This window comes from Cyrtonyx montezumae, unplaced genomic scaffold (genome assembly GCF_038088225.1).
Source record: "Cyrtonyx montezumae isolate F1298 unplaced genomic scaffold, pur_monq_1.0 scaffold_3, whole genome shotgun sequence".
Lineage (NCBI taxonomy): Eukaryota > Metazoa > Chordata > Aves > Galliformes > Odontophoridae > Cyrtonyx > Cyrtonyx montezumae.
The window spans coordinates 50,115,821-50,143,764 of NW_027072034.1; the positions used below are offsets into that span (position 1 = coordinate 50,115,821).

Sequence of the window (27,944 nt, forward strand, 5' to 3'; positions counted from 1 at the left end):
TCTGAATACAAGGTAAATGAATGAAGTGCACTTCCTGAAACTTTCAGGAGCAGTAGAACAAGTAACTTTTCCAGACTTTTCAGGATAGACTGTGTTCACAATTTAAAATGTCTTATTTCTATTCTACACCAAGATTATTCTTCCAAATGTGAGTTAAACATGCATGTTAAACACTCAAAGCAATCACTACATCTCTAAAGGCAGAGCATTTTCATCCTGATCTGCCCTACTGTACTCCATTAAGGCTAGTAGGATAAACTGTTCTGATTTCATTTCCCTTTGAGAAAGCTATCCTTATAATCCTGCTTTAGAGAAAGAAAAGAAAAAAAAACAGGGCTCAAAGACAGTTCAAAATTAATACAGTTACTAACTCGTTCCATTCTTCAAGATGTTTTAGCAAAGTGAACTAATCCAAACAAGACAGCATCTCAAGGTAGGTGTTCTCTAAATGTGATACTCGTTTTTCTTTGTGTCAGATCTCTCCTTTCTTACATGGTAGGTTGGTGGATAACTTGGTAGAACAGCAGCAAATGAACTACTTGAAACATTCCTTACATTACTCTAAAATTTATGCTGTGCTCAGCGCTATCCACTCTCACAAGAATACAAGAGTGAAACAGATAACCAAGAGTTTGAGTAGTTGCAGATGCGAGCTACAGGAGCGCTTAAAAAGTCTTTTACTTGATACATTTTATTGGTTTCTTCACTTAAACATTGTAGCAAATAAGGAAATAGTGTCAAGCTAATTCTTTAACCAACCTCCCTATTTCTTTACTTTTCTAAAGTGGCAGCATGCATATGTTTTCCAGGGCATAACAGCACAGAACATATCCAACTGTTCACCCAGAAACAAAGGACTTGAATCTGAAACACAGGTCTCTTGGTCTAACTCCTTGGAGTCTTAGAAGAGCATAATTTACCGAGGACTCAGATGAAAAAAGTATCAGTGTCATAACTGCCCACAAATCTAGTATGGACCTGTATACAGCAGAAGCCTAAGCATCAGGAACATCTAAGGTTTAAATAATTTGCAGTCACCTCTCATCAGCCAAACACACTGCTGCCACAGTTATTCCCCCGCAGCCAAGAGCCAACAGACAATGTCTGCCACAGAAACAAGCAGCATGAATCACATAATTGCTTGGGTTGAAAGGCCACCTAGCTCCAAGCCCACTGCTGTGGGCAGAGTTGCAACTCTATAGATCAGGCTGCCCAGGGGCCCATCCAACCTGGCCTTGAACTTCAAGGGATGGGGCACCCACAGTGTCTCAGGACAACCTGTTTCACTGCTTCACCACCTGCTGGGTAAAAAATTTTCTCTCCATGTCTAATCTTAATCTACCTTCTTTTAGCTTGATACCATTTACCTCTTGTCCTATTATCACTTGCACATTTGTAGATTCCAGAAGCAGGAACTGAAAGCAAAAATACGTAAATTTAACACCGTAACCTGATGTTTTGATCCTGAAATCATAGTGTGAACAATCACACCCCCTACTTAACCAAACAGCCCCAGTGACTTCTTCAGGCACTCAGAGCCCACTAATTCTCTGCTGAGTGAGCAGCTTATCCTTCTTACCTTCTATTTCGCCTGATTTTCAAGTTAATTCAACAAATGTCACACTGATTTTGACAACATGTTAAGAAAATACAAGCAGAACTCTCTGTACATACTTGCCCAAATACAGGATACCAGTTACTTTCCCTGATAATTTGTCATGTTTCCACAACCAAACATTCACTTTAACCAGAAAAATTTTCTACATACTTAAAAATTAGAGAGACAGGAAAAAAAGTACCCCAGTGAGTCACTGTCTTAACACTCAACACATTTCCAAATATGCCTTAGAGTAAAGACATGCTTCATGCAGTTACACACACTCAGATCATCTGATTCAAACAAAACACAGAACGTACAAAGAAGAAAGAGCATATGTTTCAGCTCAACCACCACACTATGGACTACTCCTTTATACCAAAATATTTACTACATACGTAACAGTTGTCAAAAACTGAACACTGTCAAGAATCACAACATGCTTTTTCAAGTAGGATTCAGGGTGAGAATTTTTTAATAACATGAATAATTTTAATACCATAATACAGCAAATAACTACTAAAATTCTTGACTTTCAAATGAAAGGAATACTGAACATCCAAAAGGGTTTTATTTTCTCTCTCTAGCATGGGTTATCACAACTGAGAACAAAAAATGAACAAACAATAAAAACTCCAAAACAAAACCCCAGAAAAGGAGATGGGCTTTTGCTGTTGTTGAACTCTAGAAACATTAAACATTAAAAGAAGTGAGCAATAGCTACAAAACAATATTTAATTTGAGTAATCAAGTTTTGGAATGAAAAAACCCTTTGTCTCAGCAAGTATTTATCAGCATAAAATGCTATAGCACAAACTACTAACTGAAGTGGGTGCTTGCACAAGAGCTAACTATCACATAGGAAGTCTGGTCTGACTGTTTCATAACAACTTGAATACAACAATTCTGGGATGAGAATTTGCTTCTCCTTTTTCCCTGTATGCTTGCTCCTCCCAGTTCTGAGGTTCAAATAGCGAACTGATTGCTACAGCAAAGCTTTCATTTACAAACACCAAACCCTAGGTGGATCGGCTCCTTCATTCATCTCAAAAAGATATGAAATGTTGTGCAAGAATAGATACAAAATGTTGGGCCACAGGCAGGCAGCCATGTGCGAGAGGAGTGCCAGACCAAAGCGATCACAAGGAGATCTGGCTAGGAGGATCTCAGAAGCAGACTCCTCCTTTAGGTAAGACAGAAAGCAGGGCAACAAAAGAGACTATTTCATTATTAGATCCGCAAAAGCCACCCAGCTCTGACCCCTTGTAGCAGCCCTCTGTCTATTTGGGATACAGCCACCTCACAGCTGCTGTAGGCTTTGAAGGGACTGATGTGACTGATTGGCTATAATGGTGGTTTAGACCCTAAAGAAAACTGATAACTAAAAATCTTATTTACAAGGTTAAGTGAAAGAGCAGTCAGTATCCTGTGACATCCAAATGACCTACATTCAAGAAAGCCAGGAACCCAAGCTTGTAGAGGGGCTGATTGCTTCCGGCTTCCCTGAAAACTTTCTGTTCCAAGTGATCATTTCCTTTTGTTTGCAAGAATCAGGAAGAGCTATGACCACGTTAAAAACAAAGCTAAGAGCTATCTACCCAGGTGAGTTGAGAAGGAAGTAAGCAAAAAATCACTGAACAGAAGATAGTTTACATCGGGGGACAAACTATACAAATTACTTATATATTGCCAGAAAAACTTTACCATTTTTATGAGGTATGCAGAAGTGACGTGAGTTTAATCTGCAGTCATGAAAGAATTTAACACCTGGAACATGTTTGCCAGTCTCACACATCACTGGTGAAAAGGTGCTCAATAGCAAATGTTAAAATTACATTAAAATATTCAAGAATCATCCATCACATCCAACTTATTTCATAAAACTAACAAAGTACAGATGTTTAATAATCCACTATAATTCAACCTTCAAGATTGTGTCTCAGTAAACTCATTCCACATTCGAGCATTTTTTTTTCCCATAGTCACCAATTCAAGTAACAGCCACAGGAACTCCAGTTGAACAATGTTTAATACACTTGCAATTTAACCATTTTACTGCTTTCTTAAAATACTGCTGGAATAACCACAACAGTTCCAAGAAATGAGTACTTGTCTACTGAACAGCCATTCTGTCACGCTGTATGCATACACTCTCAGGTAACCAAGCAACCAGGGTATTCAAACTAGGTAACAGAAGGCCATCACTACTTACAAACAAATACTCAAAAGCATCACGGTTGTTTTTTGTTTTGATTACCCGCAATTTCTTACAGTTTAATAATAATTAAGATTATTTACAATTATTTAGATGAGGTGCTAAGGGATTTGATTTAGTAGTTCAGTGGGTAGGGATGGTGATAGGAGGATGGTTGGACTAGATGATCTTGTAGGTCCTTTCCAACCTAATGTATCTATGAATCTATATAACATGTTTACATAATTCACATATTTTACAATACTCAGAAATAATTTGCCCAGCACATTTAACATAAAAAAAAAAGAATAAGACTCCAGAAAAGAAAAACACACAAAAAAAAACCCAACCCGCCAACAAGAAAATAAACAGGAAAAGAGACCAAAAGTCTCTTTGCGAGTCGACATGGATTCTCCCCCAGAGCATGTGGAAATTTCATTTTCTGAACAGACTAAATAGCCTGTGCCATAAATAGTTTCACTTAAAAATGAGTGCAGCTTATGTAAGCATGTGGCACTCACCATAAGCATTTTTACAGATAGCAACAACAGTGGACAAAAAAAGTATATAAACACAGCTCAGAAAATAGCATCTAAAAAATAACTCAAAATACCAGGAGGATTTACTATACACTGCTACTGACAAATCTTAAATATTCTGCTAATGGACAAGAGGATACAGTTACCAACAGCTACACCAATGATAACGCTCAAGCAAACTTATGCCGAGTAACCCCAAAACAGAAATTGGTCACTTTTATCTTAATAATGAAAGCTGTTATTTCTTATGTCTGTACTCCATGGATCTTCTACCCTACCATATAATGAAAGAATAAGAACAAGAGATACTAAAAGGTTTGAGTCAGAACTACTTTTCCACCTTCCTCAATCAAAGATCATGATAAATACTTAAGCTCTTTTTCCTCCTTCTAGCTATTAGGGGACTAAAAGCATCATGTAGACTTTAAAAAGAATGTAGTGGGGAAAAAAAAAACCAACAAAAAAACTAAGGACTTAGTTTTGTTTTAGATAGAATTCATGCAAGAATAGAGTTGCAAATTCTTTTGATACTTTCCTATCAATTCCTTAACACCACCTCCCCTCCATCCAGTTCTTATAAATATTAACTCCATAAACAGCAATCCCACCAGGACTGTCTCAATGAGTCCAAGACTGGCAATTAAAAAAAAGGAAATAAGCTTTTTCTCTCAGTCTTGAAAAAGAAATAAGCATGCAGAACATTCCCCTGGAGAAGATAAAAATCACTTAAAATATGAGAAAAGGAGAAGCATTTCTGCTATCTTTTCGGTTGCTTCCAACAGGGGAATCGTCCATCAGACACTAGCAACCTGGCAATGGATGCTAATTCTTGACCTCCTGCTCACAGCCATACATGAGAACAAAGTGCACCAGGACTTCTGCAAATGACACAGACCTGAGTTGTGCACACACTGTAAGCTGTCATGTTCCTGCCCTGATCACATCTTGGGTAACATATGCTCTTCAGAGACCTGCCAGGCATTTTTGTTACAACTTTTACAGGAAGCAGTCTCAGTTTGGGAAAAGCAGCTCTCAAGTGACTGGGTGTTCCTCCAGAAACAGAAGTGCTGCTTGTCACAGTACTAGCAGTGTCTATGTTGTTGGTTCTAGCAACTTGCTGAGTAATGACAGGAAAGAGAGCGGTGAAAATCCCTCAACATCCACACATCAGTACAGGGAGATGTTACCCACTCAGTGGCACTAAAAACAGCAAGTTTGGAGCAATCCTTGATAAGGGCAACATTCAGGGCAGTTAGTAAACTTGATGAATTAGTGACTTCAGTAAAGGATGACTTTATCTACCCATCATGGAACTTTTCCTCCTAGACCGAACTCTGGTTTCAGCACAGCTTTGCTGGCTTTCTGATGCTTTAATTTCTCTTTGTCTCCACTTTTCTCAAATAGAGTAGAAGGTCACTTCAGAAGACTGATAAAAAACTGATCTTATTCAGGTCTCCTAGGTCTAAGGCAACCTTCAGCCTCGTTCACCTCAGCTCCCATCTGAAAAGGGATTGGCAAGTGGAACATTTACTTGCCTTGGAACTTTCTTTAAAGCAAAAGAAGTATTTGCTCTATCTAGCAAGGGCTTCGAAAGCAAAGAGGCAGATTTCATTTTAGAGGGTCACTCTGACATTTTAGAAGTTATTCCATTGCAAAAGATAAGCTAGAGACTTATTTCTTCTGGTCCTCTCTTCCTTTATACTGGATATTCCAAGAAAGGAAAAGAAAAAAAGAGAAAAAAACTTAAGCATAAAAGGAATCTAGACATGAAGAGAGACTCAGCCCACTGTTGCTACCTGCTAGTGGAATGGGTACACACTGAAGGTTAATATCTCCAATACAGAAGTAAAAGAAACACAAAACTGCATACGTCACCCTAACAAGTTACTCAAAAGCTCAAACTCAGAAGGCACAAAACGCTTGCAGACAGTGAGATTTGTTTTGAAATACCTGCACAGATCACTGCTGCATATGAGAAAAAAAAGAACAGTAAGCAATTCTATGATCCCCTTTTTCACAGTGTTGTCATAACAGCAGGAAACAAAGCAGAGATCCTCACTAAAAGAACTGTTGCCCAATACTGCCCACTTGAAACTTTACAGTGAGCTACAAACTCACGCCAACCTACAAAAGCATTAAAATATTTCTTGTTAAAATCTAAGTGACCTGAGTTGAATTAAAACACGTAGTCAACAACCCCCAGGTTACTAAAGTCATATCTGTACACCATCAGATCACCCAGAAGCAAAAGACTGATTTTGTACAAGTGGCATTTTTGTAAAATTGCTATGGAAAAAAAAATAATAATAAAAAAAGAGGTTTTAATGCCTTCAAAGCATCAGTGGGAAGAAAGATTATATTTGACATAGAAATGCTTGTTAGTAAAAATTACCCTGTTAACTTTTTTTTTTTTTTTGAACAATTGGGAAAGAACGGTGAAACTGTACAGAATGAACACTTTGCCTTAACTATATTTGTTTCCACTGTTGATCTGATGATAGCAGTGTTACAGTGAGAATCACTACTGCATCGGGACAATCTTAAGAGTTTCAGGAAAGAAAAACATGCCCATTTCAACAGCAGTGTTCCAGTACCCAGCCTGCAGCTTCTGCAAGCTCATCTTCAGGTACACGCATGAGAAAAGCAAATTTGAAGTTCCTTTCAGAACTTGCACCAAATCCAGGCAAAGAAAGAACAATTCTCTACGTTTTCATGTACTATTATTTATCACATGCTCAATAAAAAAAAATAACAAGGAAGAAAACAAATCCCTGATTCCTCCAAGTGTTAGGAGTAAACATTCATGCTTGAGTTAAGCCGAAGTACACAAGCTCTCCACAGAACAGAAAGAATCATACTGGAGGTTTTATACACAGTGTGACAAATTCGATGACACACAAAGAATCAGAGAAGCCTTTCACAAGCTATTTCCAGCATTCTAAGACATTGTAAACCTGTAAAATTTATTTAACAGATGAGACTTCAGGACAAATACCTCCAAATATAACCAAGGAATGGAAGAAAAAAAAGGAAAGTTTAAAGACACAATCAGATTAAAACACTGCCACTGCTGTGGATGCCTTTATCAAATATGAACAGCCAACACTGAAAATGTTTTAGAAAAGTATCTGTATTTTTCCCTGCCATAGTACATGAGACAAATGCTGGTAGTATTAGAGATTTTTTTTCTGAAAGCATCCTTAACTCAACCATGATTTCACAGAAACCAATCCACTTTTCAAATTAATACACGCTTCAGCGGACATACAATTTTATTTGACTGCAAGCATTTCATTAAAGCGTATTGACTGTGGAACACGACTGACAGAAAATAATCAGCCAAAAAATGTTTTTAAGAAAATATTCTCAATTTTCCATCAGCAAGCAAACACATCAGTAGCAAAACGTACACTCTAGCTGTGATAGGCTACTGAACACTGCTACAGCACAATGACCTTTACCTCTGTCATTTTACTGTTTGCTTTCTGCTTTATACAATCTCTGAAAGGAGTGAAAGGAGAAGTAATTTTCCTTAAGAAAGAGTTGCGTCAGGATAGAATCTGGTAACACATTAAAGATGCTTTTCAAATACCACTACTTCAGGTGCCGAGAAAATAAAGCACACTGGAATTCAAGAACAATTGCTTCTTAATAACGAAAAGCTGTATTACATAAACTTAAGAGAAACGAAATTCTTTACTTTTGTACTTTACTGATATGCTGGTTGTTACAAAACAGCACTTGAAGCAGGAGAAACATTTGAAGTAATAATCAAGGAGATGCACTAATACTGAAACGTTAGGTCCACTGTGACATGAAACTGAGACTCACCCTGTATGATCTACGTAGCCTAAATTATCTTTAAAGAGGGAAAAAGAAAAAATACTAAGAACTCCCTGACCATCTTCATCTGTATGGTTTATTAGCAACATCACAGCTTGGCTCACCATCTTATTACACACTGAATTTTGCCAGATGATTGCAGCTTCTCATGCCAATGAAAAGGTTCAGCATCCACGAGTCTTCTGGATACTGATGATACAGTGCCATCTTTTAAGCGCTGACTGACAAAGCACAGAAGTTGCTGACTGATTATGTACCTCCACAGAATAAGAGACCATGAAGGATATTTTGTACCACAAAACCTTCTACCAGAACAGCATCAGGTCCAACAACTTGCATCTTGAGCTGTATATAATTTGCAAATTGCTTATTTACTTTGAAAGCCTTTCATCACATGGGTAACTCTGAACCATACTTCAAGGTTTGGCAGAATTTAAGAAGCTGTTCTGGAAATGTTTTAAACCAACACCTTTAACATTGGCATAAATTACTCTAAACAAATATTTCTGAACTCTTTCCATTTAGAAGAATGCTTCCCACGTGCAAACTGCCACCATGACATTAGCACACATGCAATCTCAACAATATGATAGTTGGTCTTTCACAAGCCAGTTAATAGTAACAAAATATTGTCTAAAGGGTGATATGTCTCCACAGAAACAAGTAATCAGAAAATTCACATTACATAGATAACTACCAATTCCCAGTTAAGGGTTTGTTCCCCTCTGTTTGTGTAAAGGCAACAATAAGGAGAGGAAATCACACTGCAAAACCACAAGTAGCAGATATTTCTACGTTGTAACTTGAAACACCTGCATACAAAAGCTGTGCAAAAGATGCTTATGAAAACATCTGAGGCTATACACAAACTCTTTCTTAGTTTCACTCTCAGTTTGTCATCTGCCATACAAATGCAACAAATTACAAAGTCTTCCACTATAGATATATTTACTAACATTTATACTTGTAGAGACAGCTACATAACACACCAGACACTGCACCTACTTCAGCTCACAGTAGTGGAAAGAGTGTTACGTAGACGCTCCTAGAGCAAAATGTGTCATGCTCGAGTAAAGTTGGATGACTAAGCAGACATGTTAGAAATATGCAAATCTGCATCCAACCAAGCATATTTTTGGGACTACATACCCTAATTCAAACACACACTACAGGACCAAAATTAGGAGGAAGTATTTACAGCCTACTTCAACCAAAAACTTACTTTCATTTAAGATCTATGTAGTTCTCAAGAGGCGACAGAGTCAAGCTATTGCCACATAACCCTAAGAACTGTGCATTATTCTTCTAGAAGAATACAGAAGAATCATTTACAATAAGAAATGGTTATTCCTCTGCCATTCAGCGGATTGGTATCAACACAGATGTATTTCCAAAACTAGGTAGAAAAGAAGGAAAGTTTCCACAGCAGCTATTCAACTCATCCTGTCCTCCTCAAGACAATGACTAACAGAAAAGAGCCTCAATGAGATCCAGAAAACAACAAGAAAAAATGGACACAAACCACACAATATCCTCCTTAAATTTATCTGCAGTCACCTATATTAAAAGTTATGACGTCGGCCATAATAATGATGAAAATAAACCATAAAAGTGTAGCCAATTTATAGACTACATCTATCAATCTTATTTATCTCACTGTGCTTTAGACAAAAGATTTAAGACTAAAGGCAGACAAACACCAACAGCACTCTCTTTTCCTAACATGTGTAAAAATTGATAAACTTTAGTCAGGAACTGAGACAGCCTATACACAAGCTGATACAAGTGGTTAGATTATTCTTTAGATTGCTGCCCCCAGCCAACACTAACTTGCAGGGCAGGACCAAGGGCTGATTTTAATAAGTGTTGTGAAATACTTATTTTCTAAGAACCCCGTTCCTCTCTCATTGCTAAGAGGAAATGAATTTGATGTTTCTTCTTTTTACATGAAATATGCTAACACAATATATACTTGGACAAGGGGCAGAAGAAATCAGTGCTCTTTTCTCATGAGTCTGGAAGGAAAAAAAAAAAAAAATCAAGCCTATCCAAGCAGTTATGGACCTCTGATCACACAGGCTGGTATGTTTTACACATTTTTCTACTAAGCCCTCTTAGAGCAGCACTGATCAAGTAGACCTGTTACAAGTCTATACACGAACGCTTACTACTCAAATTTCAATCACAGTAGACATCACCACTAAAAATAATGGGCACCTATCAGTATACCAACAAGAGCAGTCAGTCTATCTACTTTCAGTATCTATTTGAAATGGACAAAGAGGGGAAAAGGAAAACTGCTGCAGACCTCAAGTCAAGACTATGGACAGAGCATAGAATCATTTATGGTTGGAAAAGACCACTAAGATCATCAAGTCCAACTGTCAACCCATCATCACCAAGCCCACTGATCTGTGTCCCTCCCTGCCTCGCCTATCCCTTTCCTGAACACCGCCAGGGATGGTGATGCGGGTGGGCAGCCTCTAACAATGTCTCACCACTGTTTCTGAGAAGAAATTTTTCCTTGTATCCAACATGAACCTCCTGTGGGGCATGACTTCAGATCATACCCCTTGTCTTATCACTGTTACCCAGAAGAAGCCAACCCACACCTCACTACAATCTTCTTTCAGGTGGCTGCTAGTCTCCCCTGAGCCTCCTCTTCTCAAGGCTGAACAATCCCAGTTTCCTCAAACTCTCCCCATTAGACTCGTGCTCCAGACCCTTCACTCCCTTTCTCTGGACACGCTCCAGGGACTCAACGTCTTTCTTGTATGGAAGGGCCTAAAACTGCAAACTCAATACAGTACTCAAGACACGGCCTCACCAGTGCCCAGTACAGAGGGACGATCGCCCTCCTAGTCTTGCTGAGTACAGCTACCGTAGCACACCTATGGCCCTGCTACCTCCGGAGCCAAACCACCACAGCAGCATCATCATCCTGCAGTCAGCCCGTCCAAGAAACAGCACTATCCCTACTTTACCCGCGCTTCCATTTATTTACGCCCCTATATCCCACACCGGCAGCATCCCACCAGCCCCTCCTGGAAGCCACCCGCCCTCTAGCCCCGGCTCGAAGAGCCCCAAGAAACAAAGCGCAAAGTTTTCCCCGCCGGCCGCGTGGGTGTACGGCAGCCAACGTCGCCCCAGCGGTCACGACACGACCGCCCCGTACTCCAGCCGGGGCGGCGGTGGCGACGAGGCGCGGAGGCCTCGGCCCCGGCCCGTCCCCAGCCTGCCCTCCCTCCCGGCCGCCCCTCACCGTGTTGCGCTGGGAGCTCGGTTCCGGCGGCGGCTGCATGCCCGCCCGGCCCCTCGCTCTGCCCCGGGCCTCCGGGACGGCGGCTGCCAGAGAGGGGACGGCTGCCGCAGGAGGGGGGGCGGCCCCCCCCGCTCCTGTTGCGGGCGCGCTCTCCGGTCGGCCCCGGGTCTACCGAGCGGGGGGGAGGGGGGAGGGAGGGAGAGGGGGAGGGGGTCTGGAGCGCGGCCGCAAAGCGCTTCCGGGATGCGGGCGGCGCCGCACGCTCAGTGCGCGGCGCTGAGGCCGCCGGCCGCGCGGCGAAGGGGTGGGGCCGGGCCCGGTTCCGGCATGGCGCTCGCTCTCGCGAGACTTCGCGGCGCGGGGTGGGGGTTTGAACGCGCACGGGGATAAGTGGGTGTGGGGTGGGGCTCGTTCGTAGCCGCTGTCGGCCGCTATCGCTGCCTTCCAGACGGGGCTCTGAGGCAGCGCGGTGGGAGCCGTGAGAGGGCGGTCCTCTCCGCCGTGCACTGGCCCTTCACAGTACGAGTGCTTCTGGGCCTCTTTCATTGCCGTAGTGGCTCTACCTGGTCTCTGACTTTCTTGAAATGTAAGAAAAAGCCTCATGGGTAGCTGCTGATCCTTATTTAACTATGAGTCCGCGCCCTGGATTACATGTATTGGACCTGAATTGTTCAGCGTTTTATTTTGCCCAGTTTCTTCAAATTCACATCAGTGAAACCTCTTTGTTGCTGTTTCTCCTGTAAGCGTGCTGTACTGCAGCTCGGGGTCTGCTTTTGGCTAGCCAGGGCAGTTGGATTCATAAGCACAAGCTCTGCAGCTCCAATTCATCTTAGCAGCCACCAGTCCTTTATTTTTGTTTGAAAATGAGGATTTACCTCTGCAATGTGCTGTGATGGAAGACTGTCATCGAGCAATTGCTTGATTTATCTTTCCCTGTATAGCTTTCAAAGCAGGAGAGCTCTGGCAGAAATTGCAGAGACTTGGTATGATGTTTTCCATCAGCCTTTAGATTTGAGTGGGATTAATCAGCTTTGAAACGTTGCAATTAATCTCAGCAGATCCAGTGCTTTGCTTAAAAAAGCACTTAGTAAAAAAAATCCATATGACTCTTCGGGGTCTGATAACCCAAGAAATCAAAGATAGTGTGTGTTTTAGCTTTGCTGAACACATCTCCGAAAGGAGTTCATTTTATTTTTGATCCAGTTCTTCTGTCTCCTGCTATTACAGCTGCAACAACTGATGTTTTAAAAATGCACTATTAAGAAAGCATTTAGTGTATTTTTAGCCACTTCTAATGGGATTTAGCAGCTGGAAACAAGGAGAACTTGCACTGAGTAATCAGTGGAGTTCTTAGACAGCTGTGTGAGAATCAGTGCATCAGTGTTAAAGAAATGAATTATATGTGATGAAAAAATTGAAAAATAGGCCTCATAAGTTCATAAGTTCATAAGGTTGGAAAGGACCTATAAGATCATCTAGTCCAACCATCCTCCTATCACTATCTCTACCCAACTACTAAATTAAGTCCTTTAGCACCTCATCTAAACGCTTCTTGAACAGCGCTAGGGATGGTGCCTCACCCACCTCCCTAGGCAGGCCATTCCAGTGCCTGACCACTCTTTCAGAAAAGAAATGCTTCCTCAGGTCTAATCTAAATCTTCCCCGGCGCAACTTGTGGCCATTCCCTCTCGTCCTGTCATTACTTATCAGGGAGAAGAGGCCTACCCCCTCCTCACCACAACCCCCCTTCAGGAAGTGGTAGAGTGCAATAAGGTCTCCTCTGAGCCTCCTCTTCTCCAGACTGAACAATCCCAGCTCCCTCAGCCGCTCCTCATAAGACTTGTGCTCCAGACCCCTCACCAGTTTTGTTGCCCTTCTCTGAACACACTCCAGGGCCTCAATGTCCTTCTTGTAGTGAGGGGCCCAAAACTGAACACAGTACTCGAGGTGCGGCCGTACCAGAGCTGAGTACAGGGGGATGATCACCTCCCTGCTCCTGCTGGCTACACTATTTCTAATACAGGCCAGGATGCTGTTGGCCTTCTTAGCCACCTGGGCACACTGCCGGCTCATGTTGAGCCGAGCATCAACCAACACCCCCAGGTCCTTTTCCTCTCTACATTCTTCAAGCCATTCTGCCCCAAGCCTATAGCATTGCATGGGGTTATTGTGGCCAAAGTGCAGGACCCGGCACTTGGTCTTATTGAACCTCATCCCATTGAGCTCAGCCCAGCTGTTCAGCCTATCCAAATCCCTCTGAAGGGCCTCCCTACCCTCAGGCAGTTTGACACATCCTCCCAACTTTGTGTCATCTGCAAACTTACTGAGCATACACTCAATTCCCTCGTCTAGGTCATCAATAAAGATATTAAACAAGATGGGCCCCAAAACTGACCCTTGGGGGACACCACTCGTTACAGGACGCCAGCTGGACTTAACTCCATTAACCACTACCCTCTGGGCACGGCCCTCCAGCCAGTTCTCCACCCAGAGAAGAGTGAACCTGTCCACACCACGGGCTGCCAGTTTCCTTAGGAGAATACTGTGGGAGACCGTGTCAAAGGCCTTGCTGAAGTCCAGGTAGACTACATCAACAGCCTTTCCCTCATCTACCTGTCTGGTCACCCAGTCATAGAAGGAGATGAGGTTGGACAAGCACGACCTGCCCCTGGTGAACCCGTGCTGGCTGGGTCTGATCCCTTTATTGCCATGCACGTGTCGTGTGATCTCCCTCAATATCATCTGTTCCATAACTTTCCCTGATACCGAGGTCAGGCTGACAGGCCTGTAGTTCCCCGGGTCTTCCTTACGGCCTTTCTTGAAGATGGGAGTCACATCGGCAAGCCTCCAATCTTGTGGGACCTCTCCAGATAACCAGGAATGCTGATAGATGGCAGAAAGTGGCTCGGCAATCACCTCTGCCAGCTCCCTCAGCACCCTTGGGTGGATCCCAAGGCCTCAGTGCTTGCTGCTGCAACCATAACTCAAAGTAGAATGGAATTCATTGTTAAATTCAGTTCTGTAATAACTTGTAGATGAAAATGCCTCTTCGTTGTATGGTTTTTATTTTTATTTTGTTTGATGCTTGTGGCAGCTATTAGTAGCCATCTTCAAAAGGCCTCAAGTTGGGATTTAAAGACTGTGCTGCATTTCTTTTCAAACAGAACAAAACTATAGTTAGTTCTGCTCCTCTTTGTCTCTTTATGAACAGCTGTCTAAGAGAACAATTTTCTTATTTTGGAATGAAGCAATTTTCTGCAGTTTGTGCCTAAGAATTGCAGCCAAAAAAAGTATCTTGATAAAATGGTCCTCTAATATTCCATATTCTTCTGTCTGAGATAGTTCATCTAAAGGTGAATTCAATCCTGAAAACTGTATGTAGAACAAAATTCATCTGCTAGGTTCCAAATTTAACTAAAACTTTTGAGACCTATGCATCACCCTTTGTACTTTTCCTTTTGCACTGAAAGGATTGTTTTGACTCTTAGGTACACTGGTTGCTTTTTTATTTCAAAGGCATGTGACCCTGAGAGAACAGAAAAAAAGTGTTTGTTGTTTTCACAGTGATCATGGATGAAGGATTTCATTTCAAAGTGAAGATACTGTGGCATTAAAAAGCAAACACAGCAGTGCTCAAGTTGAGAAGTCGAAATAAACTTGTGAGAAAAGAGCACTCAAAAACTGTATTACTTTGTCTTAAAGTGTTTTTTTGATTTTTATTTTTTTTTTAATATTATGAAATACAAACCCAAGCAGCTATCACTTGTTAGTTACATCTTTTGAAAGGTTATAGCTGCCACAGTCTGGTGAACTGATGGGTGTTGGGTGTATGGTGAAATGGGGCACATTTCCAACAGACAAGAGGGAGTTATCCCTCACTTCGATAATTTCTGTGTGTCTGTTGTTCTCCACTTCTGAGGTGCAATCACAATTGCATTTACACTGGAAGTTTTTCAAGGCATGCCTCTGTATTCTCAAGTGCTGTGGCTGATTCCCAGCAGGCAGGGGCAGAATGCTGCTACTGTTCTGAGAGCATTCTTTTGTCCTAGAGCCCAACAATGACCGTGCAAAGAGCATTAGAGCTGGTGCCAGCACACACCTTTGAGTTGGCTTGCATTCTTGACAAACTGTAATTCAGCCCCCATTTTTCTCTTTGCATTTTCTGTAGGTAAGTTTTTGCTGCTTTTTAAGTTTCTAACCTGTGTCATGCAAGAAGTAGATTGTACAGAAATGCAGATTCTCTGTTTGCATGCTTAAAAACATACAGAAGTTTGAAGTGTTCCTTTATAGAGTCTTCTACAAAAGCTGCAGTTTTAGCACAGTCTTCTTCACTAGAACTATTTGGAGCAGAAACACTGAAGAGTCAAGTCGGTACTGTATACAAAATCGGTGCCATAAGGGTTTCTGACTCTGAATGGGATATAACATGAGAAAAGTGAAGAACTGTGCTTGCATATAAGTCTTCATGATCATGCATACTTTATATTAGGTTTTAATGCTGCAATTAAAAGTGAGTCTGCAGTATTTTTTTCTAAAGCTACAAGAAGACCATACTTCTCCGTTTGGTGATACATATGAATAATTCCTCTAGGGATATTTTTTCATTGCTATTAACTCTGATGCTTTGGTCAGCTTCTAAACATCTAGAGTTCCCTATGTAGTAGCAGGAATTTAAGTTAACAATGTCATTTGCTCCTTCTGTGCCAGGGCTGTTGTGCAGAACTAAAGTATTCTGTAAATTTAGCTGTCCTTCTTTATCTTAGATGTGGTTTTACTTTTGCAGTGTACACTATGACTTGTGTAAGTTCATTTTACCGACTTGCACAGCATAGATACACCCAGGCTAGTGAGTATGTGATGTCAGATTGCTGGTGAAGGATTTTGAAATTTCTACAGATAAAAGACACATCATGACAGAAGATTGCATATGTGTTTCTAGTTCATTCGACATGGGAGTAATATTTTTGCTGCCATCTGGTTGTGTCAGAGTGGTATTTCCAGTTCCCAGATTTTTCACTGGGGTGTGACATTTGAAAGGATGATAGTACCTTTGAATTGCACTGACTGCTTGTCTAAACTCATCATCACATACTGCCACTGGCCCGGTCATTGCTCAATGCCAGTTTTCCTGTGAATAAGAGCATGGGCAGATTACCACATCACATCAGATACGGTTGCTAGTAAGTGCAGTCAGAGTGATGGGGTCTGAAACACCCAGCCTGTGGCAGTGATATTCCCGTCCTTACAGGAATGCCTAAGTTCTGTGCGACATGCAGGAAGCCATTCTATCTGATAATCAGATGTTCCATATGTTTCTGCTGGCTTGGTTTCGTACTCGTATCTGTCAGACAAGAGAGACCTAAAGGGTGTCAGAGCTCTGTGTTTTGTTCTGGAGGGGAGGAGCATGTTCAGTATGTTCTGACTGTGATGCAAATGCTTCCTTTTGATATCTGTTGCTATTATTCCTTGAAGGATGCACAACTATAATAAATTATTTATTTTCAAACCATACTCTGTATTACTACTGAAAGTTACAACCATGCTGCAGAATATGAGTGAAAATGTAAGTACTAATATGAGGTTTGGGGGGGTTGATCTTGCTCAGATATCATATCTGTGATGTGGTGATTACTTTGATCCTGGTTTACAGTCTGCTGTGGAATGTTTTGGTTTCATCACTACAAAAATATTATAGGGCAGCACTGACAATACATTAATAGGGCATTAGATGTCTAGAAAACACATTTAGCATTCAACTATTTGAGCTGGCACTTACAATATCTTTAAAAAGTAAATGAAAACAATTGAGTATAACTAAGCTAGTTTTAAAATAGCTAGCATGCAGTTCAGCAGTCATTACTATAGGCTTCAGTGGGGGTTCACAACCATCACACGTGTACATGCGGGATTTGCATCAGGTTTATACAAGTCCTTAAATTGTGTGCTGCTGTGTGTGCGTTACTCCTGGAAGTTAAAGCCAAGGTGTGCATTGTCAAGGGCACTGTCACCAATTGTGCCGTATAGACATCCATGCAGAGGCTGCAGTGATGGTGTCAGAACACGGCCTGGGTTGGTAGACAGAGGTGAATTTAATTTATGACCTGCATGTGTTGCTGGGTAGTATGGAGATTTCTGTCTCAAGTTACTGGACAAAGTTTATAAATTCTTGGACCTTGGAAAGGACAACTCAAGGTAGACCCTCGTAACTGAATAGTTAAAAAGGTCATGAACATTGATTTCAGTTCATTATTGCCTTTTTGTCTTTAAGACCTTACAGCCAGAGTAGTTCTGAACACCAGTAGGACTGCTTGTAGGGGAAGGCTGGGGTAGTTTAATACTTAACTGGTAGTTCCAGAGGAGTTGCTGCAGTACTTAATTTAAATTGTTCTCTTGATTCTGAAGAATACTTCACAGATGTGAAGACTTCTGTAACTGTTCCCTATTCCAGTCTTCCAACCCAGAAGAGCATTTAGTAAAGCACCAAGCTCCCAGCAGCCTTGTACAGCTGCAAATATTGTAAATGACTAATGACTATCTAAGGTAAGAGCAGAGCACGAGACAGCTCTGCTGATTCTTAAGGACTGCAAGTAGTATGACCTCTGTGCTTATAACACTGTGTCCTTCCATGGCCTTGGCATTACAGACTAGTATGTGACAGCGAGAATTTTGCAGTCACTTGTGATCTTGTCTTGTGTAGAGCTGAAAGCATGTAGTTTCTATTTGTCTAAGCAATATCAGGTCATACATTGCATTTGACTTGTTAGCAGACTTGCTTGCTGAGTTGCATTTGTTTCCAAGTGGGATGCCTTTCATCCCTTGCCAGCTGAAAAGTATTGTCATTTTTTTTTCTTCCTGATTCTGGTCGGTAGCAGCAGGTATTTCCACCATTGGTTCACTCTAATTGAAGTGACTGTGAAGACAGCCAATGCAGAAGCCATCTCCACTTCTCCATCTTTCAGATGAGGTCCTTTCAATAGCTGTTACATGTTTCTTGGTCATAATTTCAAAGCATTTAATGAGTCAAGCAACTATGATTGTGTTTTGATCCGTGAACCACTGTTATCTTGGGAAAAGCTGTTTGCAGGACCTGATACGAAAGATAGAAACCAACACTGCTGTCACAGTGTCTTCACTGAGACACTTGTAATAAAGATGTTTATCTCCTTCCCCTCTCTAAAGCAAAATGCTCCTCAGACTCAGCCATTTTTCTCCTTAATGAAAGGAAGCAAAATCTCTCAAGATAGAGAACTTTCTGCTAACAGTTTGGTACGGAAGAGTCAGATTTTATGGAATTGGGCAGCTTTTCTCTAATATGTAGCTTGGATGCAAATCTAGTGTTCTATTCAAGGCTGTCACAGCTGAGCCTTGTGTATTTTTCTCTACAAGTTATCAGAGTGTAGAAACTAGTTCCAATTAACCTTCTGTCATGTACTCCAGGAATAAGAGCAAGCAAAAGAAAGAGAATTGTAACAGTTCTCTTGAGTTGTACAACCAGCCAAAATTAAATGGTTTCTTTCATGCTGGCAGTTTCAAAACCTAAGGAAAGTTCATGGGCGGGGCAGAGTGGGAAGATGAGTATTGAGTATCAGAGAGACATAATTCAGGAAAGGAATACCTTTTAAGTAACCTTTTAATCTGGCATGCAGCTTTCCACTGGAAACTGGGATGTCCTTCCAAGCAATATATTTTCGCTTGTGTCAATATCCATGCCAACGCAATAGTAAACACAGTGAATGCAAATTAAAAGAATGAAAATGTTTACTATTTCTTTGTAGTTAATAAGAAAGTCAATACTCTGTATTCAGACAAATAATATCAGAAAAGTAAGTGAAACAGTAAACAAATTAGAGTAAATCAGAGTAAATTTCACTTGTCACTAATGATAGGGTTGCTGTAATGAATCACATATTTCAACCCTTCCCTGGAATTGCTTTCTCCACACACAATTTCAATTTTGTGTAAAATGAGGTGGCTACTCATTTCCAAACACAGAAACCTGTGCATTGTTGATATGCACTGCCACAGGGGAGAGACGTTTCTTTATTTCATTCAAACCCCAAATAATATTCTGGACATGGGTTACAGTTTTCACCGTAGAAAGTGGCCAATAGCACCACCATTGAGTACAGTGGTTCAAATGGACTTTGAGTATGGAATCGTGGAATTGCTCAGGTTGGAAAAGACCTTCAAGATCATCAAGTCCAACCACAATCAAACCATACTACCCAAACTCTAACAACCCACCACTAAATCATACCCCTGAGCACCACATCCAAATAGATACTACATACATTCAGGAGTGTTACTTTTCTGTCTACTTTGTTCCTAAGAAAAAGCTCTGTTTGTTTCACAGTCTACTTACAACTTTGGAAGTGTACCTCGAGCCATATAATGGCTGCAACTACGTTGTGTTTGTGAACTGGCACCCAGCTCCAAAAGTGTCACAGGAGTCAGCAGGCTGTACTGGGTCTGGTTTTGAGTGCAGCCATTCCTTTTTACAGTAATGAGTAGTATACTGAAGTTAAAAGAAACTTTGAAGTATATAACCATTAAAAGGAAGATAGATAGGAAAAGATTTAAACAGTCTGAAGTGAGAACATCAGAGCTAACGCTCTTGTCTTTACGACAGGAAACTCTGAAACTGACCATATTTGTTAGGTCTCAGGTAAAAGCTCCTAAATAGCTGCTTTTTAAAATTACCTTTCAATCCGCACAGAGGCTCTGACATTTGTTAACATTCAAGTCAAGACAAAATTATTTGTGCTTACTTTGGCGCAGGAGCTAATCCTCATGCATCATTTGCATGGGAAGGCAGCCAGCTGCAGAGTGTAGACAAAACTCCCCCCGTCTCCCTGGAGCTGAGGCTCTGCAGGACTCCTGGCCCTGGACCTCTCATAGCAACACCATAAATCATCAGGGATCCGCCAGTGGAAGGGAGGCTGGGGCTGATTTTTACCTCTTCTGTTTCCTATCTTGTTGCAGTCTTGTGGCCAGCAGATGTGCCTGCCAAGGTATACAGAGAGAGACTGGGATAACTCCAGGAGTGAATTTGTCCAATTGAATTCTGTCAGCCCTGCGGCTTCACTCAGACAGCTGCGCTGCCAGAGTCAGTGAGCTTGCAAGGACTTGCAGGAGCTGTGGGATTTGTTGTTTTAATGTGTCTAAGGATGAAGAAGATTTTAAGACAATAATTAAATGGGAACAGCATTGATTATTTTTTATCTTTAATGTAACTATAGAAAAAAAATTCATAGTCTCTAGAACTTAACTATTACACCTGTCACCTATGAGCTTACTTTTAGACTTCTATGGAGCACATTTAAACCTGACACGACTGGATAATTTCCCACTGAGCAGGTGTATGTAGACTCACAGATTCTCACAATCTAAGGAGAGAATCAAGAGCAAGCATGCTCGCTTGAAAGCGTATAAACATGCATACCTTTCTTCCTTAAATTACTTCTTTCTGTGCTTTACCTTCCATGAGTTATGACAATGTGCAAATTTCTATTGCTGTGTGGCTTTTATTTTTTCAGTGTCAGGATCCCCAGCCATCGGGGAAACCTGTGCCACCAGTTTCCATTTCTGTGCTCTTGGGAAGAGCTGTCAGTCCACTGAGCCTAGGTTTTATTAGATGGCAGGTTAGCTCTTACTAGATTTGTCAAGATTTTATGAAGGCAAGCCAATGCTCTTAATACCAAGTGACCACCCAGACACTCTTACAAGAACAAAACACTCATTAAAGATCATTAATAGGGCAAAACAGCATCTTCTTTTCAGGTCAAGGTGCCCAGAGGTTATATTATTTGAACTTTTATTCCATGTAGCCTAAGAACAGGAAAAGTCTCCATAATGAGGTCTGCTTAGGTCACTGGCCTTTTGCCATCACGCATGCAGAGCTGCAACCTGGAGTGCTGGCTGAAATGATGGTTTTGTCACCTCCATTTAAGTTTGTGTTTACAGGATGAGCTTTGTCATTAAAATTATCTTACACCTTTTTGTATGTGAAACATTTTCCAGACTTTTTTTTTTTTCTCCTGAATTTTGCCTTCTTTTGTCTCACCTTTGACCATTTCCCATGCTACACTATCAGAACAGTACAAGAATCACCTCTCCTGTGTGCTCTGTTTTGGACAGCCCTTGCTGCTGTTGGTGAGCCTTAGCACCTCAATGGGTTTTGTTAAGTCCCAAATCTGTTATGCAACTATTTCCAAGATGAAGATAAGGATATAATAATGCTGATGTCTACCTGATGTGGAGCTGTGTTTGCATGTGAGTACTTGCTGCCTTGAACCGTATCTTTATCAAGAATCATAAAACTTTGAGTTGCAAGAAACCCTTAAAGGTATCTGGTCCAATTCCTGTGCAACCAACAGGGACACCTACAGCCACATCAGGGTGCGCAGAGCCCCATCCAGCCTGAGCTTGAGTGTCTCCAGGAATGGGGCATCCACCCTATCAACTACAATGCAACTTCAATGGTGCGAGAGCATTTGAAACATATGTCACTGAGTCCAGAACTTGACGTACAAATTGTGAGCCAGTTTGAATTTTGTCAGACATAGGATTTTGCTGGTACAGTCATAAGGTAGCTGTAGTTTTTTTCATGAAGATGCAAAACACCCTTGTGTTGCTCTCCAAGTGTTCATTTAAAATAGATAATTTAGCTCATAGACTGCAATTGCTTCCTGAACAACGCACAGCAGAAAAATAGTTCCTAACCGATCTCCTATGAGTTAATTTTCCCCTAAGTATTTTAAAAAGATAATTAATGCTGGGTGATTAAAAGCATCTTTGGTCTGTGTAATTCTACAGCCTATTATTTTTTTCAGAATAACTAGATTCATTTTATCTAAAGTTGTTCAACACATATCTTCATAACAATTTAATTTGCATGCCTTGTTGGTACCTCCTTCTCTCAGTTGCTTTCGTTTTATAAGACACTCAATTAGCCACATAAGGCAATATGGAAAGGTCCAAGCAGATTCAAAACTTTATTTATGTATCCTTTACTCACTGAAATCCTTTATAGCACATCAGAAATGCACCAAATGTTAGGGCCAAACCTGCAGTGCAGCAACACAGCTATCAGCTTGTACATGGCACACCAAAGCGGAGCAATTCCAGGGGAACTATGTATCAAAAACAAGTGTCCGTGAAGAGGGAAGAATGCTGGCTATGTGCATCTTTTTCAACAGCTTTACAGAACATGCAGAGTATCAACAGTGCCATTCTCCCCACTGTGGGTTTCTGTTATTCAAGGAATTCACTTCTACTATGGGGTGGTGGAGCAGTGGTGGTGGTATTGCTGGTGCTGCTCCAGTCTCAAGAAGAGGGCAGGCTTTGCTCAGAAGTGTTGACTTCAAAGTAATGAGCAGCCACTATGTTCTGCTATGCATAGAGATATTATATGAAAACAAAGAAATCAGTTTTGTCACTGCTGTTAAAATGTTTTGCAAGTAAGCAACTTAGCACCCATTTTCTCATATGATTAAGGTGAACTCAGTCATAATGTAGTTCTTGTATTAGCATATTTATGTTGTTGTTGCCATAATATTATTTTTTAACAAATATTCCCAATAAGAACAATTTCCTAAACAAACATCAGCTTGGTTAGCTATTCTAGAGTCCAAGTAGAAGAATGGGTCATATTTTGTGTTTAGCTTTGCAAGAAGTTCCCACAGAGAGTAAAATGAACAAAAGTAATTTCATGCTGTCTCTATGTTGTCTGAATTTTGGGTTTGATTGGGTCTGCGTGCTTCAGACCAAAGAGCTCAAGGGTTTAGAGTCATAACTATAGAAAATTCAGGGTCCATGTAAAGAGAAGTAAAACTCAGCAGAGCTTGACACTAACGAAAAATGCTTTTGCGACAGAGTCAAAATCACTTTGGGTTATGTTTTGATAACTTATTGAGGTGAACCATGTTGCCCAGAAGGGGAGAAAGGGCCATTTATGCTTGAAAAACAAAATTGTTTTAGCCCTGACTCTCCACTCTGCCAGCTCATGGAATGCGAGATGATTCCCCATGCCTCTGATGCTGACTGATTGTTGCAGTAAACCTTATTCTTCTTGGCTTTACTCAATTTTTCTGTTGTATGATAGATGTTGTGCCATTTTGTTGCCCTATCATCATTTTCTCTCTGCTTTAGGATAGTGGTGAATTTGGTTTTCTCTTCTGTTAGATTGTGTAGTGAAGTGATTGAATCTTTGTCCAGCATCATAATTACATCTTTTCTAAGATCCTGCCACATTACTTTCTACATACACATTTCTTTCCCTTTTTTTTTTTTTTTTTTTTTCAATCCAAAGTATCTGAATGGCCAAAAAGAAGAAGTACCTGTCAGGAAGTTGTTAGAAGGATTAAGCAGAAAAATAGCATAGAAGTATGCTATGTTTCTAGTGGACAGAAAAAGGTTGAAATGCCAGTCTTAGTACATTGTCATAGAGAGAGAATTTTCCTAGTGATTTTAAATGTTTGTATGGAGGAAGGATTGATCTTTGTTTACTTGTCTTCGCCTAGAGTCTCTTGGCAACTAAATTCCTTTATTTTGACTTTAGCAACCTGTAACTTTTCCAACAAAGAGGAAGACTGGAAACAGTGATAACAGAAGTTAGGTTTTCCTTTGCAGTGCATTTCATTCACATGAAAGGGGTCATTTGGCTGTGAACTGCAAGCCCTCAGGCTAACTATGGACAATTTTGCAAGAAATTTGTGTGAAGAGCAAGGAGCAGGATCAGTACAGAGTTTCTTTGTCTTCCTCTTCCTTTTGTGAAATTTTCAGCTGATAGAGATAGAAAAAAAAAAAAAAAAGGAAGATAAATGTAAATGGCTGAAATGTACATTTTCCCAATCCAGGTTGTGAGGCTTTGCTGAATCAGAGAATGTGGGTTTGTAGTCTGTGATACAGAGAGAATTTAACAGAGCTTTTTTACTGCCAAGTACTGATAATACTTCTAATAATAAATATATATTTATATATATAAATCAGCGCATCTTTCAGTGATGTAGCACTCCCACCAAAATTAAACCAGCTGTCTAAGACAGCACATCTAAATGGTGTAACTTGCATGTGCCTAATTGTTGATAGATTTGAGTGCAATTTGGATCTGTTACCCAGGTGAACTTAGAAACCCATCTCTGCCTTCGTACATATGTTTCTGGCCCTTTCCTACTATCAGCCCCTGCTATACCAGCAGCAGGTAAGAAGATTGCTTCCTGCTGTAGGAGGACCTTCCTCTGTGGCATCCTGGCAGCTCTCAGTGAGCAGGCCTGCAGTGATCAGCTGAGTCTGCTCTGATTTGTTCATTGATCCTGCAGCCACTGCACATGGCATCACTCTCACATGACAAATCTGAAACAGAGCTGGCTTCCCAGCTATCATTAACTTTCGTTCATCACGGTGCTTCAGCAGCCTGCCAAGCTCTCCAGTAGTAATGAGATAAATATAACTGACTGAAGCAGTGACACGGGTGTAGGCAGGACTTTATCTTGCCTTTTCCACCTCACGCTTGGAAAAAGGAGTGACTATTCCAAACAACTATCACAGTGGTATCACAGTGGCTGTTGATAATAGCCTGAGCCATTGATGCAGACAGGGTTTCCAAAGGGGACTTAAAATGTCCCAGTGGATTCACATATTATATATGTCAGCTTATAAATGGGTGGAACTTCCTTTTGGCATTACAAGGGATCAGCAGTAAAGGAGCTGCATAGGCTAAATTCTCTCTTGCTATAATTGATGCAATTGACTTTTCAGAAGATCTTGCCCCAAGTACACACTTTATCCTTTCAAAGCTTGGAGTTTTTAAATTATTATTTATGTTAGCGAAACAGCTTTTCCAGGTTTGCCCTGGATTTATATTGATATAAATATACAAAGAATACAAAATCAGATTCTTAAAGTCTTCATCAAAGTACTTACTGCTGTATAGGGAAGGCTAAATACTTCTCTCATCAACACTGTTATAAATCCAAAGAAACATTGACAAATCAAAATAATTTAGTTCGATGGAGAGGAAAATTCAGTACCTGCTACAGAATGTATATATAGCCCTTAGCACACATTGTGGTGGTAGATCTGTGCTAGCAAGCAGTCCACCTGCATTGCTCAGACACTACGGTAAAAAAAGATTAATGCAACACACAAGGGGAAAAAAAGACAGAACGGTTCTAACTCAGTATCAGCTTTCCTGCTGAGCAGAGGCAAGTGACCTAAGGGAGCTTCTAGTCTATCTTGTCCCTGTGTGTGGTATATGTACAGGCAACTCTACAAACATCACTAATGTAACAGAGCAAAACATGTCCAGTACACCTTTAAAATAAACTAGGAATTTTAGGAAAGCAAATGAGCCTTAGTGTGTGTTTGTAATGAATCTGCAGTCTATCTGTCATGTGAATCTGACTTTTTAACATCCTGCTTATAAGAGTGCAGTAGCAGGTAATGTCAGTAAATCCATGATTCACATTATTCATTCAAGGATGACACCTTCTATGTTATGCTTGTTAGTGTAACACATTAATCTTCTTTGCCGTTTTATGTCAAATACCCTTTTGAAATCCAAGAAGATTATGTCCTTTAATCACTTTGCCCAGTCTGTGTTCCTTGTGATCTCATCTCTTATTAATATCTTTAGGATCCTGCCTACCACCAAGGTCAAACTGGTCTATAATACCATAGCTCCACCCTAGGCCTTTCTAGAGAGGGTTATGTTAGCGTAATTCTGATCCTCCAGTAGCAGCCTTGCATCCAGAAGACTGTGAAGACTCTTTTGATAGTTTTGGATGCATTTATATTCTAAAGGTCTATAGAAATCCTGAAAATGCTACTTTGTGTGTTCTGATCTACCCCAGTGTTAAAAGTATACATCCAGACTCCTTACTGCTAGTTTTCTTTTTCCATGTTTGGCATCATCTCTTCTTCCTACATAAAAAGTAGCTCACTTTGTTTTTCATTTATTTCCTGCTAATGTACAAATACTCTTCTCATCTGGAATCAAAGCCGTCATTGTTTCCTCACTTTTGTGAATATAATGAATCTTTTACCACCGGAGTGTGGGAGAATACAGGACTGCTTGGATTATAGAAATAGTCTTCATTGATTAGCTTCTACTTCCACAAATGGAAATCCAAAATAATTGCTAGGAAAACAGTAAATATTTTTGTACTTACCTAATTGAGAACAGAATCATACCTACAAGCAGTTCCCACTGTATCCTCTCATCTCTACATATCCATCACAGCAGAAGATCTTTAGAGGCAGGACCATTTGATCTCAGAAATAATGCTTTTAAAAATATGTTTAAAATCCTGTGTGTCCGTACTTGGTCCAGATTAAATTAATCATGTTTGCATGGATGAAAACGAACTGCAGAAAGTTAATTAAACAAGAAGCATCTTTGCCAGCGACTTCAACGGAAATGCAAATAGGCAAAAAGTCCTATCCATCAGCAAAGGCTATGCTGGTCACAATTAGAACTGGTACTTTTGGTAGTGCTCGACTGCAATAATGAGTCACTGGAAGGGATGTTGACTTTGTATTGTCAAGTCTATGTGTTTTTTTCATTTTGAAGGTACTCCTCTCACCATTTTTATCTGAAATAGTTTTTGTCAAAATTGTAACTAGATGTATTTTTACTTCTTTTTGATTTGAACTTTCTTTTCTAGATATCTTTTATAGATTATCTTTCTATCGTTTTGTATACAAAGCACAGCAGATAAGGGCACAGAACACGCTGCTTACACAGTGTCAGCATGCTCAGTGCGTAGCATGTAGCATAGCTCCAAGGGCATGTCACAAATTGAGATCATGTTTAAAATAATAAGATTGGAGGCAAATTTCATTTTGTGTCCAGCATCTTCATGGTGAAGCATACACACATAATTTTGCCAAGGGTACGGCATAACATGTTCTTGAAAAAAAAACCACAAAAACCATTTCCTTTTATTTTTTTTTCCAGTAGTCATTAGCAGTATGGCATGGGATGGGACACAGATGGTGTTCTCAGCCCTGCCAGTGAGAGTAGGCAGAAGTGGGTACATTCAGTGGATGAACACTTGGTGCGTGGCTGGAATTGCAGCCAGGAGTTTGTCTTCTGTATACAGAAAAACATTCTGGAGGAGCAAGAACTTCAAAGCAGGAACAGAACCATCTGATGAAGTGTGGCAAGTGTCTTTGCCAGGCTTCCAACACAGTGAGGAGGACTTCAAAGCTGAGGAATGCTAATGAGAACTTCTAGAGGAGTGAAGGCACAGGGAGCAAGGAAGAAGTGACAGCCCAATAGGGAGAACCTTGTGAAAAACTTGTGAAAGATGGGGAGCCTCTCAGCAAAAGCAGTGAGACTGAGGCTACATTTGAAGTACCTGTATGTGAGTATGCAGGGGAAGGAGAGAACAAATTAAAAGTTTTTGCAGGCTGCATTGGTATGCAGCACTGAGACATATGTGGTGTCACATATGACACAGCGAGCTTCTGAAGTGCACTGAAGGAAGATTGGTGCAGCAGCCATGA

The 27,944-nt window shown here is 40.7% G+C and overlaps 2 protein-coding genes across 5 annotated transcripts in view; one reads left to right on the plus strand and one right to left on the minus strand.

Moving 5' to 3' along the window:
* TAB3 (TGF-beta activated kinase 1 (MAP3K7) binding protein 3) overlaps positions 1-11,712 on the minus strand; it is a 34,427-nt gene extending 22,715 nt beyond the window's left edge. For 2 of the 4 annotated variants that reach the window (XM_065741546.1, XM_065741545.1), the window contains exon 1: positions 11,436-11,692. The gene's annotated coding sequence lies outside the window, so the exon portion shown is untranslated. Of the gene's footprint in view, positions 1-11,435 lie in introns of all 4 variants that reach the window. The other 2 variants (XM_065741544.1, XM_065741547.1) reach the window with 2 other exon arrangements.
* Positions 1-27,944, plus strand: part of GK (glycerol kinase) — a 499,514-nt gene that overhangs the window by 90,041 nt on the left and 381,529 nt on the right. The window lies entirely within an intron of this gene.